At 40.0% G+C, this 11,086-nt stretch overlaps 1 non-coding gene and 1 pseudogene across 1 annotated transcript; one reads left to right on the top strand and one right to left on the bottom strand.

The window, feature by feature from the left end:
* Positions 1-1,145: 1,145 nt before the first annotated feature.
* On the top strand, positions 1,146-3,684 carry LOC121441243 (annotated as a pseudogene).
* Positions 3,685-10,648: 6,964 nt separating this feature from the next.
* Positions 10,649-10,721, bottom strand: Trnak-cuu. The gene has a single exon. It is a non-coding gene; the product is annotated as a tRNA-Lys (tRNA).
* Between the last annotated feature and the right edge of the window lie 365 nt (positions 10,722-11,086).

The raw sequence follows: 11,086 nt of genomic DNA, 5'->3' as shown, positions 1-11,086 counted from the left end.
TTCATTATTGTCAGTCTTTTAACTAGTCCGACAGCTCCCCACTTATCACATGGAGCTTTGTTGGGGCCACTGTATATTATGTGCCCACAAAGGAGTGTTCTTGCATCTCTGTAATCCATGTACAGCTGGGACTCAATCCAGGCTGTTGTCTGTGCGTAGGATATGTGTTCTATGTTTATGTGTATGAGATAGAATGTTATTTGGAATGATAGGGGATAGAACCTATGAGGAGAGGCTGAGTGCCAGGAATTCCTCTAGAATGACTCAGCTGGACCCACTGAAGACAGTGACATTGTGGCCTCTTTAAGTCAGAGATTGTAATGACAGTCTGGGCATCTGAGTAACTTGGAGAAGTTTAGACTGTAGTAGGGGAAGGGGTGAAGAAAGTCCTCTAAGTGTCTCAGACTAAGATTCAGGTTTAGGAAAAAAGTGTTTTGTTTTTTACATCAGGCTAAAATTATTTTTTAAAATGAGTGTGTGTGTGTGTGTGTGTGTGTGTGTGTGTGTGTGTGTGTGTTATGCTTCGGCGTGTATACAGAAGTCAGGGGAAGACGATGGACACACTGATCTATTATTCTCTGCCTTATTCCTTTCAGAGAGATTTCTTCTTGAACCTGGGGCCATGATATTAGTCAAAAAGTTCAAGTAGTCCTCCAGTTTTTATATTCCCTGTTGGTGCTAGGGTTATGGTTCATGTGTGTCCACACCTGGATTTGCTTGGGTCCTGGGGGCTTGAACTTAGATCCTCATACTTCCTTGAACAGCAAGTGTTCTTACTTGTTTAGACATTAACCCAGCTCTGGAGAGCCACTGTTTTTTTAATCACTATTTACTGACAGTATCTGTGATTTTATAGAATAACATGAATGAGCAATAACAATAATAGTATAAATCAGTTACTCTATTTAAAATCAGGAGTTTTACTTGCATTGCCTTATTTAACTCTCACAATCACCCCATGAGAAAGATGAGAGTAACTGAATCTCAAGGCAATAATATAGTCTGCGCAACATGTCACAGTTCATAAGTTGAGGAACCAGGATTCACTCACAAATGGTCTGATCTCTGAGCCTAGGATCTTCCTTTCCCAGCTCATAATGGGCTGAAAGGTTGTGTCTTCCCTGAGATAATGTTGGCTTCAGGGCATGGAGAGTGGAGGGAGAAAGTAAGTCTGACAAGAAAGAACACAACACAGTGTCTTTGTGTGCCTCTGTGTGTTCTAACACAGGAGTGTGTGCACTATGGGGAGCAGATGGGATACAGGAGAAACTGTAGATGACTGAGCCCAAGGAAGGAAGACTATGTGGAGTTGTCAAATATGAATTGTTTCAGCCAAAACCCCAAGTGTGAAGCCAAGCTTAGCTTCTGGATAACTGTATGACTTTAGGTATACCAACGGAGGGCCTCTGTGGCCTTCTGTTTTTCTGTCTTACTAATATAAACCAGTACTAATTCTGTTGAGGGCTTATGGGTTACAGAAAAGGTTTGTAAACAGCTTTATACAGGTAGACCCAACATTTGGACAATAATTATTAGACATTAGTGATTATGAAGATGAAGAAGACCCCCTCGAAGGCCTATTGTCCTTACCCTAAACTGAAAGTCATAATTATAAAAAACCCAAACAAAACATCAACTCAAAGGAGCTTGAAACTATCTAGAAAAAATTCCTCTTAGAAAGTCATCTGTGACACACTGAATCTTTGTTTTTTTTTTAATTTTTATTTATTTTTGATAGTTTTGCCTTATAGCCCTGGCTGACCTCAAAGTCACCTCAGCCATCCTAGAAATAGAATTACAGACTTGTGCTACCAAGCCTGATGACACTGAATCTTCAAACAAAGGTAATTCAAAACACAGTTGTTCTCTTGCCTTATGACAGAAACCTGGGTCATTTATCAATGACTTATCAGGACTTAGAGTGGAGACAGCTGCTTTCAAGCACCAAGAAGGTCATAAAATGTGAAATAATTGTCTTACCTTTCAGCATCTTGTTCTCAAAGGTGGCCGTGTGCTTTAGATAAATTGTCGCTGGTTCCAACCAGGGAAGAGATCTCAGGGAAGAACAAATCCTAGATAAGAACATGTTCTTCCTTTACACAAAGCGTCTGTACAGCTCTGTGGTCCCTGGAGTTGGTAATGGGCCTGGACTCTGAATTTATAAATGATGGTACAAATAGGCAGGAAGACATTTAGAAGTTTTTCTACAAAAGCAAGAAGAAAAACACTATATAGCCAAAGTCTGGCAAAAAGGGAACAGTAGTCCTCCAGAACGGGAAGGATTTAATAGTCCCAGGGAGAGTAATCAGATAACATGAAAAAGATTCTTGGGGAGGTAAACAGACTCTTGGGAACATTTTTTACAAGTCATGACCTGTGAAATAGTGTTCTTTTAAGAGGAGAGGCAGAAACTGCCTTCAATGAATCAGGGAAAGTCAGGTGACAATTGAACATGATAAAATACTTGGGCTGGGCATCTCCAATCTGATTCTTGATTGATAAGACCTAGAATGAAGAAAGAGTTTGACCTATAATCACTATAATCAGTTGACTATATTACATGGAAACACGGATAAATCTCAGAAAGTATAATGTTAAAAGCATAAATATGTATACTATAAGACTGCATTTTTGTAAATTTCCAAAAAACGTAAAAATGTTCTTTGTGTTAAACTCAGGTATAAGATATCTTTGATGGGCTGTAATTGGGAGGAGATATGAAAGAAACTTCAGAAGGGCCTGATAAAACCATTTTTCGGTCTGAGTGGGCACTAATTACATGGGTGTGTTTAGTTTATGAATATCTAAATAGTTGTCTAATCATGACTTTTGAATTTTCTGTATATATTATATTTCAAGAAAAATTAGGAAACCAAGATATAATCCATGAATGGATGTTACCAAGAGGAGCAAATATTAAGAGTTCTTTACCCATAAAAACTTTACTTTCTTGAATTGCAAATTCTTCATTTGGTGTTCAGAATAACCCTCATAGATCAGTTGCGGTCTTCTGGGAAGCATGCACTAAGCTAGGATTAGTTTTAGCCGTAGAAATTCCCTTGAAAGAAAAGAAGAGCTGTAGAAGGGATATCTTTAGGTCAAAATGCAGGTATTTTCTCTGTCTTCTCTGCCCCTGGGAGCAGCTCTCCTGCCTTAGCATCCCTCACCCCTGAAAATGTATACCTGCTCCAAGTTCATCTCAGCCAGAGGCACTGACAGATGTGAGCCTCAGTAGCCTGGCAGTCTAGAGTCCTCCTACCTCACTCATTCCTAGCTGAACCTTCCAAACCAGCGACATTTCAAGGAATATTGACCATTGACCCAGTCACCAAGTTCATTGGGACTGGAGCTGCCACAGTTATGATGACTGGTTTTGGAGCTGGGATTGGGATTGATTTTGGAAGCCTCATCATTGGCTATACCAGAAACCCTTCCCTGAGGCAACAACTTGTCTCCTCCGCAATTCTGGGCTTTGCCCTCTCAGAAGCCATGGAGCTCTTTTGCCTAATGGTGGCCTTTCTCATCCTCTTTGCTATGCAAAGCAGCAGTGTTCCCTTCCACCTCCCACAGTTCTTTCTCCTGTGTCTTATCTGCCCTTTAAGCTTCTTTTCCTGCACTTACACAGGAAGCCCGAAGAAAACGGTTGGCTCAAAGTTTGACAGAGGGAAGATAATGCTGTATTAATAAGAAAAATGAGGTATGATGCATTCGAAGGGATAAAAAAAAAACGATAGGACAATATATAGGAAGACCTTTGGATCATAGCATAATCTTAAGAAAATGTAAGGCCAATGGTGAATTCTTGGGCACATATTGTTCAGTGGAGAAATACTGTACCAGGCAAAATAGTGCTCTATCATGTCTCTGTCATGCCCTGTCCTAGGTGGGAATATCCAAGGCCTTGGTGAAATGCTGTGGTGAATTTTAAAAGATGCAGCTGTTTAAAGTCGCTAGTCAAAGCAGGTATGACCACAGTCCCTGTAAGAAGAGATAGTCAAAAGAACCCTGAAGGATGATAAGAGGAATAAAGGGGGGCTTTTTTTTTAACTTGATAAAGGACATGCATGAAAACTTCAAACAGGATCACAGTTGGTGGAAGAAAAACTGAATGCTTCCTCACTAAGATTGGGAACAAGATTAATTCCTTTTATGCATCATAGCAAGAGAGGAAATGCTTGTTTTTAAAAGCAAAAATCCGAAAGAAACTAAAGAATCTCTAAAAACCAGTGACTGAGTTCAAGATCATAGGACATAAACTCAACACAAAAATATCAATTATGTTTCTATATACTTACCAAGAACACAAGGAAGCAGAAATTTAAACCCTATATTATTTATTATCACTTCAAAGAATATGCTTCAGCATATAAATTTAACAAAACATAAGCAAGATTTACAGGTTGAAAATTACAATATGCTGATAAAGGAGATCAAAGGCCTAAATAAATGGAGGCATATATCACACTCATGAGCTGAAAAATTCAACATAGATTCTTGGGGATAAGCATAGCTATATCTTTTGCATCACTTTTTTTCTGATGCACTAATTTTTTACAAGAAGTTTTCTAGCTCCTGATCAAGAACCAAATGTTGAGGGAATTCCGATAAGAATCTTATGTAATGAACAGGAAGAGAACTTCTTATTTCAGAATTTAACATTTTCAATAATCTCTATCTTCCTCCCCAGTTTACCGGAGTCATCCCAATAAGAGACAGATGATAGGGCTGCTGTGTTATTGCTTCTTGAGTGGGGGTGATGAGTGAATTCCTTGAGGCCATTTGTATTTGTCAGGGTTCTCTAGAGTAACAGAACTTACAGAATTACTCTATTTATAGAATGGAGGTTTGTTGGAATGACTTACAGATTGCAGTCAAGCTAATCGAACAATAGCTGGCTGGAAACAGAAAGTTCCAGAATCCAATGGTTTCCCTGTTCCACAAAGCTGGGTGTGTTGGCTGGTCTTCAGTCTATGCTGGAATCCTGAAGAAGGAGGCTCCAATGCCAGTGAAGGAGTGGACTTGCAAGCAGGGTGAGTGCAAGCAGGCCAAGAGCAAAAGCTTCCTTCTTCTATGTCCTTATATAGGCTTCCAGCAGCAGGTGTGGCCCAGATTAAAGGTGTCTTTTCACTTCAAGATCTGAATTGAAGGTGTGTATTTCTAACTCCGAGACACAGATTAGAAGTGGATCTTTATATTTCAAATCAAGAGACAACAACAGAAACATCCCGTACAGTTGTACCCTTCATTTTTGGGTTCTAGTTCTAGAGTAGTCCAGTTGACAACCAAGAATAGCCAATCACACCATTCTCTCAGGAAATGCTGTCTTGAATGATTTTCTTCAATGAATGTAAACTATCTTTTCAGTATCAACTTCAGTCCCAATATGCATTCAAATCTTTGCTAATATTTTAGTATTTTGACATCCATTAGTATTTTTCGGCTCAGGTGAAAACTACCTTACTGAGATCATATCATAAACTTCTATTAGGGCCAGCGACACAACTCAATGGTGGAGTGCTTGCTTAACATGCACGATGTCCTATGTTTCAACTCTCAGCGTCATAAAGAATTATAAAGCCATATTGCATATGGTCACTGATAGGAAGCAATCAAGAACTTCCTTTCCCAAATTACTGAACATACCGAGAGTCTGTGTCTGTGTATGTCTTCCTAGTGTGTTTCCTCGGGGGAACAGATACAAAATTACTATTTGCCTTTCTTCTTACTTTTGCTTTTTGGCACTCCAGCATGCTAATCATTCTACTTATTCCCTCAGGAATTCTAAAACAATGTGCCTGTATTTCATTTGATGCTAACTGTAGAGTCTTATTATTAGACCTTAAAATATTATTGCCACATTTCCTTTAAGCCTTCCAATCTGTGGATTCATTCAAATCTCATTTTATTTTCCTGAAATCTCATTTCTTTACTCAATTTTTTCAACCAGCATGTTTTGAATGTCTTATCAGCCCATGCGTAATGCATTCATTTCTTTGATTTTTCTGCCCTGAGGGAGAAATTTATACCTATAAATCATAAGGGAAAATAAAAGGATTCAATATTTTCACTCCCTGATCTTTATATATTCAATTGTGATAGACAATACATTTTAGAGCAAAGTTTTGAACATTAGATTTTCATGTTCTGTGTATATTTTTTAAAATCTCTAAGTAAAATTTTCAGTCAAAATTTATTTTAAAAATCACAATTTTCTTATGACTATATATAATTAAATGTACATAAATTGAGCCTATCCATTTAAATATGTACAACATAAATATTTTTGGGAAAAAGGGTCTCTACTAAGATCCTTGTTATCCTAAAGAAAACCTCAGAATACTGCTTACCCCCCAAATGCCAACTCCTAGAGAAGTGACTGGGGTGTGTGAAATGGATCCACTAAGGCCTTCCCCACTTTAATATTTTGACAAAAAAAAAGTATACAGGTATTTATACCAGTTCTCTGGTTCCATTTCTGCATTGATGCTGGGAAGGCTCTTAGAAACTGAAGGGAAGCAGGTTGAACTAAGAAGTTTGCTGGGTAGTTATTTATGGCTGCAAATGGTGATTGTAGTAGGCAGAGACTACCTTCAGTGAAATAAATACCTACAAAAATCCCAAGTGAGAAAGGCTTTTCTGGAAGTGTCTTTCTTGGAGACATGGCGGGAAGAGATAGAATGAGTATGTGGGTCCTGTGAACTCCAGGAAATAGACAGCACTAGAATGGATGGAACAGCTGGAGATGGCTTCTGAGGAGGAGGAGCACTCAGGGAGTGCCTAGCCAGGACTAGAAATTCTAACACACACTCAGATCCTTATAATCACATAAAATAAATGTTCAAGGAATCTAATGATAGGAAGGCCCCTCAGAAAGTCACCTTAGAGGCAACCAACACCCCCTCCCCCAAATAGAATGTTCAGATGAAGGGATGCAAAGTATGAATGATCCCATTTCAATTTAGAGCTTTAGACATTGGGCTGAAATGCAGAATAAGAAGGAATGTAAGTCAGCGACAGAACAGATGAGGGAGATGTGCCTTAAAAACAACCCTTATACAAATCTTTAAGAAATATTTTGATCAAAAGTTCCAAATTAGCTGGGCAGCCGTGACACACGTCTTTAATCCCAGTACTCAGTAGGCAGAGGCAGGGGATCTCTGTGAGTTTGAGGCCAGCCTAGTCCGTAGAGAGAGTTTCAAGACAGGCTCCAAAGTTACACAGAAAAAACCTGTTTTGAAAAATCAAAGAAAAAAGTTTCAAATTAAGGGCTGGTGGTGTGTGCTTGTCTAATGCAAAATTGCCTTCAAACTCAATCAACATTTCTTTGAGTATTGTTAGCAGAGGCTGCTAGTTCATTTCCCGACCGCCCTGACTTGAAATAATCAGGCAGAAACTATATATATTGTTTGCAATGCTGTTTTGTCAATAGCTTAAACATATTTTTAGCTAGCTCTTATATCCTAAACCAACCCATCTCCATTAATCTGTGTATCACCACGTGGCTGTGGTTTACTGGATAAAGTTTCATCCTGCATCTGGCATCTGTCTCTGGCAGGGCTACATGGCTTCTTTCTGACTATGTCTACTCTCTCTCTGTAAATATCTTTTCCAGCCTGGCTATATTCTGTTAAGCCATTGGCTGAAAGTATCTTCTTTATTCATTAACCAATAAAAGCAACATATATACAAAAGGTCTTCCCACACCAGAGTGTCCCACAAAGTTCTATTCTAAAAAGATTTTATGTCAAATTAGTTTAGAAAATTCTACATACAGTTATATTTTTAATGAGTCAAAATTTAGAAGAATTCTGTGACAAAATCATCTTGATTAAGTTTTCACAGTACAGTGTATTCCTCAAAACAGAATAAGTTAGGCTACAATGAAAAATATCCTGAAAGTGTCAGTGTCTTGTCTTAAAAGAACAGAGTTCATTATTTGTGTTACATGTCTACAGAGGTCAACTGGGACTGTCTTTCTTGTCATCAATGAACTCATATGCAAGAGGAAATCACCATGTATTGAAACACCAAAGTCACAACAGCAGATGCCCACGGAAATATCAAGTAAGAAAGAATGTACTTTTTAATTTAAATCTACATATAAAATTATGCATATTTATGGGGAAGCATGTGATGTTTTGATAACATGAGTACATGGTGTAATGTTCAAATCAGAGCAAAGATACTTATCTCGTTGAACACATTTCCTTTGTGGTGACAGTATTCAAAATCTGTTCGTTTAACTTGCTTTTAAAATGCCTCGTATTTTACTGTTCTCTATGGTTATCTCACTATGCAATAGAATAGCAGAACTTATTATTTCTGTCTATTGTTTAGTATCCATGGACTAACTTTTCCCATGTCTTTCTACTCCCCTCTTTTTCCTAGTTCTGGTATAATATCAATTTTGCTGTGTTCTACAGATGAATACAATCATGTACTTCTTTTTGTTTTTTTTATGGCTTATTTTACTTAAAACCATGATTTCTTGTTCTATTTGTGTTTGAAATGACAAGATTTCATCCCCTTTTTATGATAGAATAATGTTCCATGGTGTATATGTAACTTATTTTTTCATTGCATTCATTACTTGATGGAATTAATGTTGCTTCTGTTTCTTGGCTATTGCAAATAGTACTGCAATGAATGGGGAGGTACAAGTGTCTCTTTGATATACTGACTTCATTGTCTTTGGATATACACATACAAGTAGAAATTCTGGGTCCTATGGTAGTTCTAGTTTTTTGAGTGTATATCTCTTTTGAATTATGAATAATTTCTGACACAGGTTGATGGTGGAGTGTCATATATCAATCTGTTGATTTCATTGGTTAAGTAATAAAGAAACTGCTTGTCTGGCCCTCATAGGTTAAAACATAGGTAGGCGGAGTAAACAGAACAGAATGCTTGGAGAAAGAAACTGAGTCAAGGAGTCGTCATGATTCTCCCACTCCAGGCAGACGCAGGTTAAGATCATTCCTGGTAAGTCAGCTCGTGGGCTACAGCAGATTATTAGAAATGGGCTAGTCCAGGTGTGAGAATTAGCCTAGAATAGGCTAGATAGAAATGGGCCAAGCAGTGTTTAAAAGAATACAGTTTCCGTGTAATTATTTCGGGCCATAAGCTAGAGCTAGCCATGTGGGCAGCCGGGTGCCGGGGACGCAGCCCCGCTGCTCCTACTACTACAGAGTGGCGCCCAGACGTGATGGACTAAATCCACTTAAAAACCTGAGAAGGCTTAAAAATAAGGGAGAGAGAGTTTAACACAGCTTTTGGCAGTTTGTTGGTGGTGTGCTGTAGAGAGATTTCCTGATTCGGCAACAGCAGCAGAAAAAAAGCGTCATTTTAAAGTGTGGCTTCCTAGGACTGTGCTGCCAGTGCAAACTCTGGCTTTAAAGCATTTCAATGGATTTTATGGGACTGGATGTTTGTGTTCCCGCTTGGGATCAGAAGGAGAGTGCTCTAAGACCGTGCTGATGGCTCAGCGCTCCCCAACTGCACCTGGGCAGACGGCCGAATCAGGCTTAGGCAGGCGGAAGGGCATGGCATGTTTTCAGACTGCACAGGGCTCTGCGTGTCAGATTTGGCTGTAACTTGGATGAAAAGAATTTCTGTGCTGCACGCTCAGTCTCAGAATTAAAGTACTGAGTGCCACTCCTACCTGGCGGCCCCAGAGCTAGCACAAAATGGTACGTCGTCCATTTTGAAATTTTCCTGACTCAGCAGCAGAAAAAAATACTGGCTGTTTTAAAATGCCGGCTTTCTGGGCTGTGCCACCATTGCAATCTCTGTCTGGCTCCTGCAGGAGACAGAGCTTTTGAATGGAGCATTTGGAGTAAAGTGCTATGATTTGTTTGATGGCAACTAGACTCGCTGTGTGCCTAAAAGGGGGACATTGCATGTTGCAGCTCAGAGGCACAAGCAGCTCCGCCATGCTAGTGGTGCAATGTGCAAGGATCAGAGGCACAAGCGGCTCTGCCATGTTGGACTGGGCTGGCCAGCAGGCAGTACCTGTTTTTGACCTAGGAATGTCACAGCTTAGATTCTTAAGTGCTGAGTGATTTAAAGAAGCAAATCAAAAGTGCTCCTGGATAGTAAAAAATTGCAGATTCACAATAGGACAGATTCAGACCACTAAATGAGTCACACTGTTGGATGAATATACGTAGGCTTGAGAGAGAGAAGAAAAAGAATATAGAGAATAAAGTTAATGATGGAGGAAGGTCATTGGTTAAATAAAAAGAAACTGCTTGGCCCTCATTGGTTAGAAGATAGGTGGGAGGAGTAAACAGAACAGAACGCTGGGAGGAAGAGGAAGTGAACTCAGACTCCACAGCTCTCCTCTCGGGAGCAGACGCCTCAGAGAAACGCCATGCTCCCAGCTCCCAGGCAGACACACGCAATGAAGCTCCGACCCAGGATAGACATAGGCTAGAATCTTCCCGGTAAGCGCACCTAGGGGCGCTACACAGATGATTAGAAATGGGCTAAATTAATATGTGAGAATTAGCCTAGAAGAGGCTAGATAGAAATGGGCCAAGCAGTGATTAAATGAATACAGTTTTTTGTGTTGTTATTTCGGGCATAAGCTAGCCAGGCAGCCGGGGTACTGGGGACACAGCCCCGCCGCTCATATTTCAACAAATGGCGCCCAACGTGGGGCTCGAACCCACGACCCTGAGATTAAGAGTCTCATGCTCTACCGACTGAGCTAGCCGGGCTGCTGGGGTGCTGGGGATGTAGCCCCACCGCTCCTATTTCAACAAATGGCGCCCGACGTGATGGACTAAACCCACTTAAAAAACCTGAGAAGGCTTAAAAATAAGGGAGAGAGAGTTTAACACAGATTTTTGCTGTTTGTTGGTGGCGTGCTATAGAGAGATTTCCTGATTCGGCAACAGCAGCAGAAAAAACGCTGTGTCATTTTAAAGCGCAGCTTCTTGGGGCTGTGCTGCCAGCATGAACTCTGGCTTTAAAGCATTTGTGGCACTCTGCTTGCTAGAGGCAAGCAAGCGCTCTCATCTAAGAGAAGGTTCCTGACTCAGCTTTAGCTGCAAAACCCTGCAGCTCATTAAGAGGTCCTGCC

This window comes from Microtus oregoni, unplaced genomic scaffold, assembly GCF_018167655.1.
Source record: "Microtus oregoni isolate MIOR12 unplaced genomic scaffold, Mior012 000074F_003, whole genome shotgun sequence".
Lineage (NCBI taxonomy): Eukaryota > Metazoa > Chordata > Mammalia > Rodentia > Cricetidae > Microtus > Microtus oregoni.
This window is presented reverse-complemented; position numbering and strand designations above follow the sequence as displayed.